Consider the following 16,231-nt stretch of genomic DNA (forward strand, 5'->3'; position numbering starts at 1 on the left):
AAAATAGTTTTAATTACTGCAGCTAAAAAAAAAAAAAATAAAAAAAAAAAAAGAAAATTAATCATCAAGCAGGACTGTACATTTTAAATATCAAAATCTGAATCTTGAAAAACTGGAGCATCTCCCTGCTTGCCACAAAATTATATTTTGCATTACCCACAATAGCATATTGCAGAACATCTTGTGTTCCAAACTGTGCAAGTTTGTGTTCATGTTCCCTAAATCTAAGTGAATAACTGTGCTATCATAGGTCATAAATAAAACTGTTAGTTTAAATCGCTTGATATGCAATTTATACAAGAAAAATGCAATAATCTGTATGGTTTCAGTGTCGTGCATGGTTTTTAAGAATGTTTTCCTTCGTAGCATTTACAAGCACTTAACTGCTCCCTTCTTTTCCCAAGGTTTCAGATGCTTTATCACCTCGGTTAACCACATTCTACTTTCACATTAACCCAGGTTGACACATGATGAAAGAACATAAGGAGGTTTAATTTTTAGCTGACACAGGGTCATTAGTTTCTAACTTGGAGAACAAAGCCTTTAAATACCTCTGTGCAACATAATCTCAATTTTATATTATCACCTGACCATTGTGGTTTGCAGGACAGATGGATTAAATATCTCAAGTTTAACCACAAGTCTTGCACTGACTCTTTTCAATGGGGATTCCTACTTGAATGGCTCCTTTTTCATTTCTCACTTCATGGAGTATTTTGCAGCACTGGACTGCATTCTAACCTTTCCCTCCCCCCTTTGTTTGGCTTTTGTTTTGCAACAGCTGTTATTATCGTTTTTGGTCAGCTGTGATTGCTGGAGGCAAAATAGGACCAGATGGTGTTTTGCTATGCATGAATGGCGAGTTAGAGGAGTTTAGATTGAATAGGCCAAGTTTGAATGGTGTCTATGCACCACCTGCCCTCTTCAGCAGCAGCACACACATCATAGGAGCATGATCTGTCTCAGACCTACTAGAATTGGATGGGAATGGAGAGCGCCTCGTTGGATTTTCTCCATATTTATTGATCTTCCATGCACTAACAGCATAATGCAGTACACAGTCAATTTGAGTTAATTGGATATGACACAGCATGTACATGTAATCTATCACTGGAGTCTCCTGGTACACTTTAGGGTTTGCTGCCACAAGAACATGCAGTATTAGCCTGCATTAATAGGCTAAGTGGATGGAAGTAAACCAGGATCATTGTAGGGTTTGATTTGACAAAATATACTGTAGTTTTACAATTGTACCCTTGAAACTGCCAGAAATGCAGTTAACTATGAACATTTCTGATTTGATAGACGGGGGCTGAGTATTTTGTCACAGAAAAAAATATTTGTCATTCCCACACATTTCTGTGAGGATTGCCAGTGAAATCTAAACAAATGTATGGAGCAGCATCCATAGGGATGGGCCAGTGCCATTCAGAATAATACCAAAGGGCTGCTTTGGTAATCTAAAACTGGTCAGAGAGGTGGAATTTAAATGTTACGTAAATAGAACAACTATTGTATGCTCTGTTAAGGCTGACTGAAAGACACGGGGTGTGAAAGACTTGTGCCTGGACCTTACAGAAGAAAATGCACACGTTATGAGTAATGAAAAAATACATACCAATAATATCTAAGACATAAATTGCTTGCATTGTTACAGCAATTGGATGTCTCAAAGCCTACTTAATATGTGACTGAGGGCTGCGATCATGCTCTGAGTTGGCAGGAGCTGCTCGCTCGGCGTCTTTGTCTGTGGTGTCAGGTAGCCAAGTGAGCTACTTTATTATGAAAATTGCATCCAACTGAAAAAATGCTAAATATTTTCAAGTGCCTGTGGGAAAAGCTAGGTTTGTATTAAAGGATTTGGTTCTTAAAGTCACCGAGAAGTTAATGCTTCTCAGGTGCATCGGAGGGAGAGAATTTTCGATTATAATACGAAAATCTTTGAGAAGTGAATGTATTGCTTTGAACGAGCTGCTGTGACACTTCAATAGCCTACACTGGAGATTTAGAATGCATTCTGTTTACTTCAGTTAAAAACCAGAAGTGGTATTTTAAACAGTGGGTTTTGTCCAAGTTCTTGGAGAATTAACATCTTCAGGCCCTAAACAAGCCAAAGCAATGGAGAGTTTTCTTAGAAGGTTTGAAATTAAATTTCTTTTAATCTTCTTGGTAAAAAAAGTTGAACAGAAAATTATACTTGTCTTGCAGTTATGTGGACACTTCTTCCAGGTATCATTTGTTCTTCTTCCTCTCCAGGAGTACTTTTATGATGCAGTTATCTTTGGTCTGTTATTTTTCTCCAAACTGGAGTTGCTACATCATTGTAGCTCTGCTGTTCTAATTGTAAAAGAGAGGCTTTGATCCAGAAAATAATTTAAAATGAGCTGATAATTCATGTATAAAGGTAGTAATTTCATTGAAGTGACTACTCATATGCTCTGTTACACAGTTGCTCAAGTGCTTTTCTAGGTCAGGAGTCTAATTGCAAAACATTGTATTTGTTTTCCAAACAGATCCAAGTATTTATAATAATAATCAGAACCTAAAAGTAATCTTGCATTTTCTGCATTTTCTTTTATTAAATTCTATTCAAAACAAGTCATGGGTCTCATTTTCAAGTACAGGTATTCTAACCTTAGTGCTGGTTCAATGACTGAATAAATGTGTAAAGAATTACCCACCTGATGATGAATTGTACCTGCAGTCATTTAGAAGGGATTCTACTGTACACAGGTCTGAAAACTTCTACCTGGATCAGCAGTCACAGCTCTTGACTGAGCAGATGCCTTAACCAAATATTTGTGTTTACAAAACAGAGAAGTAAATGCAGGCAAACAAAGTGCCAGGGTACCTGCTGGCAATATTTGTAAAACCTAAAGGATGTATTTACTGCAGGCTGGTTTGTTTTAGTGCTACAGCCCATACTGTACTGAAAACAAACATATACATTGCATTCATAAATAACATAATAAACAGTAAGTTAACTACATACATAATACACCCCTTGTGTCACAATCTTCTTGCTGGTAGTTAAAGGTACTTAATCTTGGAATTGGTTTTGATATCCTAGGAATCATAAGAATTGACCATGAAATTTCAAAAAATAGTAAGTAGCTGTACCTTTTCTTACTTTCCTCTTCCTAATTTTGAAAGTGAAGAATATTCAGTATCTGGTAATCACAACTCACTTTGGAAAATTCTGCTGTATGGAACACTGATCAGGGGATTATCACTGCTGCCCTGATGTGCATGTTTACATATATATTTATATAAAATAAGTAAAATCTTGCACCCTGCTCCTATCTGCTCACCACCTGTGGAAAGCTTGTCCTGAAGAACTTTTCCTCTTTCAGCCCCCCCTTCATGTTCCTCCTGTTCCTGTGGGTCACAAGGAGATTAATAGATTGTGCACATACACAATACATATTTGTTTTACTAAAGAGATGTCCAGATGGGTGCACTTAATTGTGGCAAATGTCTAAAATATACATAAATCTAGGCATGCATTTGGGGATTTTGGGGTTAACATGTTAGGTGCTTTGCTGCAGGGACTGTCAAAGGATTTGGTTACTGCTTAGCATGCCTTGGCATTGACAGAATATAGATGAAGCTGGTGATAATTATCATTCTTGTGTAAACAGACTTTCTCCCTTATAGGATGGTGGCAGATAAATCTATAAGAGTTTTGGTCAATTACAGCAGACAAGTATTTACAGCAAATCTTGAGCCCGTGGTGAAATACATGTAATTCTGAGTGTCGGTTTAGATACTTGTGTTTCTGTAAAGACTGGGCAATCTCTTTTTTTCTTCCTTTCTTACTTTAACCCAAGGCAAATGAAGTTATCCGTCACTTCAGAAAACGACCAGAACTTGCTAGCAGGCTTGGACAAATTAAACATCCTTGAACAAAAATCATGATACTTTCACAGTCATTTGTTGATGTTTCCTGTAGCTGTACTTGGCTTTAAACTGAAGGTGGAGTTTGTTCTAATTATTTCTTTCCATTTTCAAAGCTGCTGATCAAAAAAAAAAAAAAAAAAAAAAAAAGAAAGAACAGATGCACAGTTCTGCATCCCTTCTGCATCCCTGCCCATTCAGCTGCACACCAGGCAGCTCCCACTGGGAATGGGTGCTGGTCCCAGTGCCACCGGGCACAGCGGGACGTGGGTGCGGCACGGGCTCCATGCTCCTCTCATCTCATGTCACTGGTGTCAGATGCCAAAGCAAGGTGTAACTGATCATTTCAAAGGGAACAGAGCAGCCCACCGTGGTTCACTGCATCCCCTGGTCCCCCTGGCCATGGGGTGAGCAGCTTCATTCTCTGCTGGGGCAGGAGATGTCCCGGTGCCAGGGGGGCCCACTGGCAGCAGCGCCACTGAGCTCCGCACTACGGAAATTAAAATAGCTTTGGGGTGCACTCAGGGCTAAATAAGAGCCCAGGAAGCCTGTAAAAATAATCCCAGCGATTTCAGGATACTTTCGACCAGGCTGTAGCTGAAAATGGGCAGAGAAATGCAGCCATTATGAGCATGCTTGTAATTTTTTCCAATGACGTAGGAATATTTCTTGGAGAAAGAGAATTTGAAGGAGAGGGAGGAACAGCAATTTTCCTTCTGAATTGAGAAAATGAAAACTGTTGGGTGTGTGTTGCTATCACAGCAAAGTGTTTCTATCCAGGCTCAGTGTTTCAGCATGTAAACAACTTCCACTGAAATCTGCAAAGTGCCTGTGCAGAGCATCTGGGAAAATATTTGTGCTTTAAATGCATTAAGCAAAATGATAATGTTATTTGACTTTGGTTAATCAATAACAGAGGAGAAATACAATGCTTTAATAAGCTTCTGCCATGCAATACAAAGTCAGTGAAATAAAAAACACTTTGTTATTTTTTTTAAATGTGCATAAATTATAGTGGGTTTTCATTTTAGGGAGTGTGGGTTTTTTCCCTTATCGTTATCTGTATATTTTATCTGCAGTTTGTTGCTTTAGAACAACGTATTTGTCCACTGTAGACAAAATATGCACTTTGTTCAATTCCTTACTTGAGGTCAAATTCTCTTGAGGAGAACAAGTGTGGGTTGTGTAGCTGTCAAAAGAGGGTTTAGTGCTTGACCCTAAGAAGCATTCAAAGCCCAGATCTTTCTTTTTTTATTGCTTTTCATTTTCATTGTTTGTACTTTATACTTAAGAAGGGGCCTCTGCACAGGGGAAAGCCCCTGCTTTCGTATTCACAACCAGCAGCCTTCTACTGAAACACCTCAAAAGCTTTTCACAGCAAGAATTTGGAAACCACTGCCCTGTGTCAACTGCTGGTGCATAATCAGGCTGCACATGGAGGGGCTGGGGCAGGATGTGAGGTGCACGTGCCCAGGCAGGATGGGATGGAGGTGCTGTAGGGATTTGGGGCACATGCATAAATGTTCTGGCAATAAACAGAAAGAACAGAAGGTCTGTAAGCTTGGATGCAATAAAGCAGGAGTGTGAGTCCAAAAGGTAAGTTGCTGAATGGATGTTGTTTAGAAGGTACAGACAATAGCTGTTTAACTGGACACTCACTGAAAAGTTGATGATACACTTTTGTATATCTGTGCTCCAACAGAAGTTGTCTTACATTCTCTACAGATGGTGTTTATATAGTGTGCACAAGCTCAGGGTTGGAAATAGCCATATAAAAGGCCATAGATTTTTTGAAATTATTCACAATTACTATTGTGTAATTGGAAAGTGTAAGTTTTGCATTACATTTTATTTTATGGAACTACAGTGCAATTATACTTGTAAAAGCTATTGCAGTATGAGGTAACCTTATTTGTAAAAAATGCAAAATGCTCGTAGTATTCCTAACGGGACAGGAGTTTTGGTTAACTTAGAAAAATGGTGAAGGTGATTTCAAATCCTTTCCATCCACATTGGTAAGACTGTTGGCCTTATCTTTTTTATCTTGGGTACTAACTCAGTTCTCCAGGGCCATTCCAAGGGAGCCAGGAGCACAAGAAAACCAAACAAACAGATGGACTGAGAACAGAAACCTGACCAGTGGAGGAAGGTCACCTCTTTGGAAAGTTACACAATCCTTGTGGGAGCCTGGCTCCCAAGTGTAGGGTGAGTTCAGGTACTTCCAGGTGGGAGGTGGGCACTGCACAAGCCCTGCCCTCTGCTGCTGAAGACATGAAACAGAATAAAAGAAAAGGAGATGACAAGAGAATTGATCATGTATATGAATTGAGACAAACTACATATACTATGGATTCTGGGACAATTTGCACCTTTAGGAAACCCTAACAAGAAGCAGTTGCTGGCCTACTCAGAACAGTGTCCAAATAGGGATTTATGTGGGGAAGCGTGGTTTTAATTACACAGATCTCCAGTCAATATCTGGGAGCCAAGGAAATGAAAGGGGACATGAGAACTCTGTATTAGCATAATCTGGTTCAGCCAACAAGAAACATTTCATAGCCAGCACAGGAAAATTAAAGCTGAATAAGTCAAAATGCCTTACAGTGAAGAAATAAAATAGCATTCAGGTTGAGAGTATCAGAAAAAAAAAAACAGAACAAAAAAAACCAAAACAAAACAAAAAACCAAAACAAAAAACACCTCCAAAAAACAAAAACCCCCACAAAAACAAAACACAAAACCACAAAAACCCCAAAGACAACACTCTCAAAATTACAAACTGTATGAGCTTTCATGTGTAGCAGAAAATTCCTCCAGAACTGTATTTGTTGCTCATAACAGGCAACTGGGAATAACATGACAGGTTTGCAGAGTCCCTGCAGGGCGCAGTGCACACACAGGCACTGTCCAAGCCTTGTTCTTGAGGGCAAACATTGCTTTCTGCTTGTTGCCACTGGTTCAGGACTGTCATTTCTATGCCATGTCATCAGTCCCTGCTGCTGGGTCTCAACAGCCAGCCGGTGCCAGCCCGGCAGCCCAAATGGAAAAGTGACTTTCAAGATCCTCACCGAAAATCCCTGAGACAGGAGGGAACCATCCCCTGGATGAAATGATCTTTGCAGTCCCTTCCCACCCATACCATTCTATGATGCTGTGATTCTTTTGCCTTCAAACACCTTCACTGGAAGATCCAGAGCTACAGTCAATACTAATTTAGGGAAGGAAGTATTTTAATGCACATGCAAAAAATCCCATGTAAGATTAAAGGTCTGGGGAGAAGGAAAGGGCAGGAGAGATGATTTCCAGCCTGTGATTCTGCATGCTTGATTGTTTAATGTTTCTCCATTTCTGACACAAGACTATTTAAATTGCAGCATCTTGGTGTCAAGGATAGAGTTACAAAGCCCCTACTGCTCTTGGGATTGTGGTGGTTGTAACATGGCACTGATCTGTCTCTGACATCTCTGAAAAGTGACTGGGATCAAAGCAGTGAGGAGAAAGGTGGGGCTGGTGCAATGGATTGGAAATGCCCACAAGAAGGCAGTGGTTCCAGGAGCTCCCTGCCATCCTCCCTGCCGGGTGTGGTGGGTGAGAAGTGCAGCATCACCACAGAGAAGTTCACCTGGCTGATCCTGTGATGGACATTGGGATTGGGATTGGGATTGGGTGTGGACACGAGTCCCTGTGGACTGACCTGGTTCTGTTCCAGCCCTCACTGTGCACTGCAAAGATAAATCTTCAGGCCCACTGACAGTTGGACTGTACTGATTCAGCACATGCTCAGATGTAAAAATCTGCCTAAATTTCATGCGTTTTAATGACAGAAAAATTAAACAGCAGAAAAATAAACACCAGTAAAAGTCCAGGTAAATCAAACCATTCTAAATCTCCCACAGGTGTCCATGGCCTCTGTTGGCCTGGAGATAAGCTCATGATACCTGTGGCCTGCCAAGAGACCATTTCTGATTACCAGCATTCTTACAGGCTGCCTTCTTCTCCTTGGATTCAATGGCTCTTAAGCTCGTGCTCAAAGTTAAGCTCCTTATGAAGTATGTTGCAGAGTATAAAACACAATTAAGATTTAGGAACAGTAGAAGAGCCTGTAACTGCTCATAATCCATCTCTTCTTTCTCCAGACCTTGAAAATAGAAATAATGAGGCTTCCCAAAAATTTCATGTTTTAATTTTATTTTGTGTTTTGATTCTTTTAAGGATTTCATTCTATACAAGGGGAGTAAGAAGAAAAGTTTGCTACACGGGTTTTTGTTAAAACTGAAGTAGCAGAATAAATAGGTGGCTTCATGCAAAGCTAAACCAGGTCACTATCATTCTTGGTGATTAATTAACATCTGTGGTGTTTAAATGTTGATAACTGCACCTGTTTCTTTAAAGCATCCTCCTGGCTTTCCTGTGTGGGAAAGCAGAGGGTGAGAGGCTGATCACCTGCAGCTGAAGACAAATACTGCTGTGACTAAGATTGCTGGTCAGGGCCTGTAAGAAACTGAGTCCTTGGAATAAAGTAGATAGATCATCCTTTTGTGAATTAACGGCACTTGAATAAAAAGTAATGAAACCCTACAGTTTCATATGTAGAATTTCCATCCCATACTTTTTGTTTAGGATCACTGGGATTTCAGCCATCACCTCTTGAAATCCATCGTGGTGGCTTTGGAGCTACTGGACCAAGCCTTGACAGCAGCTTCAGTACTTTTATAATGTAAAAGAATTATTATAACTCAGAGCTCTGCTTATCTTCCTGCTGGCAGCAAGGTGAAGGCTGTTTGACTGAGAGCCCCACACAGTCCTGCTCACCTTTGCAGCCCTATATGAATGATTGTGAGCAGTACAGAGCTTGGGCAAAATCTGGGGCTTCAGTTGGTGCTGAAAGAATTGATACTTTCTCCTTAGGGTGAAGAGTCTTGTTTCCACACTTAGGCATTTAAGCAGCTAGTATTTCTTAAAAAAGTGCTGCTGGCTCCACTGTGCCAGTATTTGCTCACAATGCAACATCAATATTTTCCACCTTTACACAGAGGTGGGATTAGATTTTCTACCCTACTCCTTTCTTACTTTCAGTACATATACAACTCTTTTAAGCAGTACAGATTTCATTAAAAAAAGCCAACCCAGCAGCATAAACCAAAACCAACTGTGTTCATTGAAGCGTTGTACATCATAGCTGCTGCTTACCATTCTCATTCATCTGGCGTTTACAGAGAAAGCCTGCCTTGATATCTTGAAGGCACTTTTAATGAGTACACATCATGAATTTTCCAACTGCTTTTAGATTGAAAATGATTTCCTTTCTATTTGTCAGAGAATCATGTTATTTTACATTTTAAAAGGTTCTTGCATACCTCCCCAGCACCTGGATTGTAAGTGATTATTGGCTATTGTAGTTTGAAAATGAAAGTTGGTAGAATTTGCTTCAAACCTGTTCAACTAAATAAAAAAGTTAACTTCTGCTTGAAAAAAAAAAAGAAACTGCCACATAGCTACCACACTCTCAGCTAAATATCTGCTTTGATATATTCATGCAAGAGGTTAAATCCTTCACTCCTTCTCTGTACAGCACCTGTACCAGCCATCCCATGCCCTCTTGCAGAATACTCAACCTGTCAGACTCCTCCTGTCAGGATGCTAAAAGCTGATGAGGGTGCAGAGTTTGTGGTGATTGGGAGTGTGGCTGGCCCAGCCCCATCCCCAGTGGGTGCAGCTGTGAGCAGCAGGTGAGCAGCACTGACAGCAATGAGCCATGGATTGCCCAGGGGCACTGACCAGCACCAAAGGGAGCAGAGGGCACACAGGTGCAGGGCAGCAACAGGAGGGGATAAAAGGCTGGGCTAAAGAACAAGAGGAGCAGATGTTTGCAGCCTTCTGGTGAGGTCAGGTGTTGCTCTGTATGGGTTGAAGCTTTCTGATATGGTATGCTGATACTCTGTATATTGTGGTTGTCTCAACTGTGATATGTGCTGCATCAGGGCTGGTCAAAATCATCAAGGAAAACCCCTTCAGGTTTCTTCAACACAGACATCATTTCTGGTTTGGGCAGCCCTCTGATGAAATGGGTTTGAGACTGGAAGGCAGTCTGGGAAAGCAGGATGTTGTGTGCATCTTGTGCTCACCCTCATCCTAGAGCAGCTCATCTTGGACACCGGAGACCAGGCTGGGTAAACCTTTGCCACCCCTATTTTTATGTCTTATGTTAAATGGAGTTTTTAAAGGGAATTTTAAAACCACTGTAAAGGTTACTCTGGCTTTGGAAAGTTTCAGAATAGGGAAGGTAAAGCTTATTTTCATGAACAAACTCTAGAGGCAAAATTCACAAGAGTGGGAAGGCAAGTAAGTGGGAAAATTTACTGTATTGGTTAAGCCAGTCTTTTCTAAGCCCTAGGCCTGACTGCCAAACGCTGAGCAGTAACTGATAATTTTCCTTCTTTCTCAAACTGCAGATACATTAGAAGTATTTCCTTATTTTATTGTTTGAGTACTACTAAAGATGTGTACACTCAGCATTGAGCTGCTCTGCCCCACAGGCCTAGGAACTCTCAGAGGGAGCAGATGGAGGCTCCTGCCTGTAAGTCCATGGCTGCTGTTTGATCAGCACTAATCAGATGACTTTACTCACTGGGCAGTTTGGAGCACAAGAAAATAGGGCATGTTTTAGTTATAAGCTTGTAAAACTTCATTTTGCATTTGAAAATGTTTTGTAAGAGAAATAATGAGCTATCTCTACCCGTGTTAAATAGATAATTGAGAATATGAATATTAAGAAGCCAAATCTAAAGAGTTACTGATTGATTTGCTGCAAGTTACTGTGAATTAGTCTGCAAGGAAGAAAACAGGATTACAGTTTAAAGATTGTAATTCAATGGCTTAGAACTTGTACCACTTCTCATTCTCATTACATTTGCAGGAATTAAGCACTTCTGTCACACAATTTAGCATTAACTGGGATAAATGAGATTTATTGTTTCTGTTGTTATTTTGATGATCACACACTCAAAGGCAGGGAGCAGCCAGAACCATCGTTATTTTTAATGTTGGTTGGTGACATGCATTACTGTCTGGGCAAATATGGCAGGGAGTGGGAAGGCCCATACCCCATGGATGGTCTGAAATTAAAATCTTGCTTTGATGGCCTAGAAAGCAAAGCCATAACTGTGCTGGCAGCAACCTCTTCCCAGCGTGACCCCTGCAGAGGGAACATCCTTCCAGCATGGCAGGGGTGACGGAGTTAAAGGCTGCTGGGGCTCTCTGGTGTGGTTGCCCACACTGGGAGCCCTTTTCAAGTGTTCCCACTCTGAATCCAGTGGTTGGTTTGTGGTCAGACTATTAATAGTGGCCTTTGAGTGGATTCCTTGAAACGAGAGGCTTGGCAGCATCCTGGCAGTTCTCTGGGCTTAAGCAATTTAATGCTCATGCCTGGGATTTAGCATGCAGTCTGTTCAGTGCTCATATTTAAGGACAAATTTGCAGACAGGGAACAGAAAAATGACTTGGTTTCTAGCTAGCTATCACATATGGCTGTTCAGTTTTTCTCTGAGAGCTTAGACTTGTTTTCCAAAACTCACCAGCAGAGAATGTGATAGCAGTTCTTATGCAGAAACAAACAAAGCTCTATTTATGCAGGAAAGCTGTTTGTTTGTTCATGATCTTATGCAGGTGATAGCTTGTAGTAGTGATGGTAATTCATAGCTTGGAACACATTTACCCAAAATACTTGTATTTATATTTGGGGAAGATGACATATACTGACTTCTTCTGTCCAGATATAAAGAAATATCTGTTGTGTTTTACAGAACAACTGCCTTTATTCTCTCTTTTCCTTTGTCCCTTGAGGTTTAGAGTATGACTATTTAATTCAAAAGATTGAATGAGAGACCAAGTTTAATTTTTTCTAAACAATAAACTCCAACATACTCAACAATGTCTCATGCCTTCCTGGCATTTTGACGTACGCCTGCAGCAGAGTCTATTGAATTTGGTATGTGACTAAAATCTAACAAAGAACACTGTCTACTGAACTTTAAATCTGCTTGGTTAAATCATTCAATGTGCTGTACAAGTTGTACAGCTGAAATTGAAAATAAGCAGAGCCCTTACAAAACTCGGCCAAGAAGCAGCTTAGCTAAAATTCTCAAGATACGACTCAGGAACTCTGGGGAAATTTTTACAGTAAAAAACTCACTGAAATTATTGCCTTATATGAATCCATCTTATTTTCTGCTCTTGTTATTTATTCATACTCCATTACTACTTAAATTAAAACTCTGAGAAATGTGCTTGGTTGGATCCTTGCAACCAGTTGCCACAATGCTTGTTATTTGGGTAAATATATTACTGCAGTAAGGACCCTGTCTGATCTGGGCTGCAGAATTGGCTCAGCATTGACATCCATACAGTTAGACAATAAATCCTTCTTTTGCAGGATGTAAAAACAAACAAACAAAAAAGCCCTGTACTGGAAAAATAAATGTGTTCTTTTGCATCTCCAGTGCATCTGTTTGTCAGACAGCACTCTTCAGGGGAGACACTTCCATCTATTGATGTATTGGAAATAATAAATAGAATCAGCAATAAGGCAATACATTATCACATTTAAATAACAAATAAGCACAATATGAGGCAACACCCACTGACCTTTGAAATATATACAGAGACCACATTTCATGCTGGATAGGCCCTAGAGAAATGGGCAAAAGGACATGAGAAGACTCTTAGAAATCTGATGAAGTGCTGCTTGTTATAAATCCTGGGCTAATGATTCAGCTTTGGTCAAACTCTGTTGAAAGTAGTGATTGGAAATAAAAAGTGAGCATATTTATGAGCTGCTTCATACAATAATCTGAAGACATGTTAAACTTAAATGACCTGTTCCACATGGAGATTGCACCCTGAATTATATCAGGGCAGTTATAATGAAAATAGCAGGTGTCCTATTGCTTTTTGGTCAATTACCATAGTTAATGAATGAAGCAATTTTTTTATTACAATTTAATTACCCGAGATTGTTCAGCTCACTTGCAGCATCTGCTTTTTTAGCAAGAGCCTGCATGTTGAACCCAATTTTTTAAAAATCAGTTCATCTAGAGCATAAAGAGCTTGATCCAGCACTGTGCATGAGAACTTCTCTACCCTGAAGGGTGGGAGATGAGCCCCAGTGCCAGGGACTGCGTCCTCTTGTATTTCAGAGTAGAACTACTGCATCCACCTTGGTGCTGGTCTTCCCACTGTTTGCTGGAGCTGTGTCTCAGCCCTGTATTCTCAGCACCAATGACCATGACCACCAGCAGCAGCAGAACAATGGGATTTATGTCACTACAGCCTCTGCTTTCAGAGACTTCTGCAGACGTGGGAAGTCAGTTGCCTTAACTATTGAGGAAAGAATTCCTCTTATAAACTTTCCCTGCATGTCTGTCCTGATGTTGTACCCCAGCCAAAATGGCACTATCAGCCTGGACACCCCCAGCCTGGTGGGCTCTAGCCAAACAGAAGGGACTCAGCTCTCACAAATGGGATGTCTGGAGGCCACGAGAGCACTGCACTGTGCAGCCTTGGCATATTCATTGCAAAATCTCCTCATGGCTCACTGGGCAGGAAGTACCTGTGGTACTGAGATGCTCTCCTGCTACCAGAAGGCATCAACTTGAATTATTGAGTAAAACTCTATGGTCAGGCTAAGTAATCACAGGGATCCCTTCTGCCCCTAAAATCTATTATCTGAATTCTCTTTTACCCTAAGGCCATTTTATACCCCTCCAGCAATGTAAGTGGACCTTAAGGATTGAATATTTATATCCCCTTTGAGGTATTTTTCTGTTGCCAGAGTGATGCCTCAGAAACCTTTGTGTAAATGAGGATAAGGAGCTCTGAGTCCCTCAATTGCCGTGCTGGAAGTTGGCTCAGGGGGCTGGGGTTTTGCTTGGTTCTGTGGTTTTCCATATCTGATCAATACATGTAGACTGTTTGGGAGTCCTTGTTTTAGTATTTCATTAACATTGATTCATGTAACTTTGTTTGTGCCTTTTGTGCTGGGGATTGGCCACTTAATGACATAACCAATTAACCACCTGCCTTTGGCAGAGTGCTAAAATCAAGGTGTATATTTTTCCAACATGTGCTGTGAAATCATACCAACCTGTGGAGGTGTGAAAAGAAACCAAAGAGTGAATCTAAAATGGTCTGGACTATAATCTTGGAAACAAGTCCTAATGGCTGTCAGCCAGACATCAGATGTTTCTGGGGTGTTGGAGAATCTCTGCTAGTGAGAATCTGAGTGGCACAAGGAGCTGAGTTTGAAAGTAGAACTACTTGACCTAGGGTTTCCTATTATTATTGTGGTTATGTGTCCAAAATTAGGGTTACTCCATTAAAACCTGGAGCAGGATGGCTCTGATATGCATTATGCTTGCACACTCTAGTAGCAGCTTTATCTTTCTTGTGGCCTAAATGTAATCCAATAATAAACAAAAATTCCTGGTGGGTTCTTGGATTAGATGAACATCTGCTCACTAATCTGTTTTTAAACTGCATAGTGGCTCTTTCCTGTAAGCTTTTCACTTGGATGAAAAGCTAGTAATAGATCAATAAATCAATCAATAAAAAAATAAAAGACTCAGAAACCAAAGGAGAAATTCAGGTGCTCCAGATTCCTGCCAGATAAACACTGGCATCCAGCACCTCCTGGAGCACAGCACTGCTGCCTGCACAGAGCTCTTCACTCTGCTACCAGCAGCCCAAATGCCTCCTACAGTGAGGGCTCCTTTTGTTTCACTGGGCACTGGATGCAGTGATACCAGCCACGACACATGGCAGGAGAAAAGCAACACCCCAGGACAGATTCCTTTGTTGTGTAATTCCACAGCTGAGAAATGTGCCAGGGATTGCAGAATTATGACCAAGACTTTTCCAGCTCTCCTTCTCATTGTCTTCATGGCCCGGTAGAAAACTGTGACAGCTGGAAATGAGAGGGAAAAAACAGAGCTTTATTGCTTAGCAGAGGAGTCAGAGAGCCTTCAGTAATTATTGTAAGAAGTGAGAAGTGCTCCTTTTTAATGGAACTGTTGCAAATCTGTGGACCTGGGCTGTATATTTGTATGGATGGCTTCTTAGTCCCAAAGAGCTCCTGAGCACTGATGAATGTCTCCAAGATCTTCCCTCTTGCAAATGCAGAAGTGCAGCTCCTTCTGCAAGTGCCCAAGCCATTGTTATGCTTCTCTGGGCAAGGAAAAGCAAAGTGGGACGAGCCAAGCTTAAAACTGAAAACAGACCCCAAAGTGGAAACTGTTCCAAGAAAACAGCAGGGAACAACTTTTGCTGCTGTTGGTTCTGGGTTGTTTTTCTGTTTGTTTTGATTTTTATTTTGAAATACAGGACCTGTTGGCAGGGCATGTCCCCACTAACTCTGGTGGCCCTGGCTGCTGGGGGCACATGGTGGCAGCGTGGTCTGGCCACCCCAGTTTGGAGAGAGGTGTGAGGGCAGGACTCAGAAGACCAGGAATTTTGATCACAGCACACCCAGCCTTGTTGCATGAGTGCTTTAATGAGGCAGGAGGCTCCTCAGAGCTCCCTGCTTTGGATTCCAGCGTGTCACCTTCTGTCACACTGCATGGAGCCCTGAGCGAGGCCGACGTGGTGAGCTCAGGGGATCCTGATGTGCAATGTTATTACATGCTGCAGAGCGTGAGAAAATCAAAGTTGGCCTCCCCTGGCATCAGGTGCTCGCTCCCCACTCCTGCAGTGGCCCTGCAGTCCAGCTTCCAGCAGGTGGTCGGCAGGGTAGGTGTTTGGAAGAACTGGGATATTTTCATTAAGCAATTTCAAATCTCATTAGCAAATTTTCACAAAGTGATAATGCAGTGGCAATATTAGCTGTATTAATCCAATATGAAAGTCACTCTCATGCTAGGCAAAAGTGCTAATAAAAGCCTTTCGTTTTATACAGTCTAGCAGCACGTGCATGAGTGTGCTCTTAATAAAATGTTGCAGAATTTTAATCTCCCGGAATCAGTTCAAAGCTTTGGAATACGGTGAATTAATACCAACTGAAAGTTTTAAAGTTCACCTTTACCTTCACAACAGCTGCTAGCTCTTAGTAAAACCAAGAATTTTTTTACTTAAAAACCCCCCAGAAAACTGACCAAAACCCCCAAAATTTTCATTTAAGCCTGGCAGAAGGGATTTGTGTTGTTGTACAGCACCAGATAAAAGCAGCATCTAGAGCCGTGTTTCAGTTGCCAGGACGACAAACCACTGCCACACACTCAGCCATGTGGACTGTGAGGGAGATCAAACCCCTGTGATGGATCAGCCCAACCACCAGCCCCAGTGA

Source organism: Fringilla coelebs (genome assembly GCF_963513975.1).
Source record: "Fringilla coelebs genome assembly, chromosome: 14".
Lineage (NCBI taxonomy): Eukaryota > Metazoa > Chordata > Aves > Passeriformes > Fringillidae > Fringilla > Fringilla coelebs.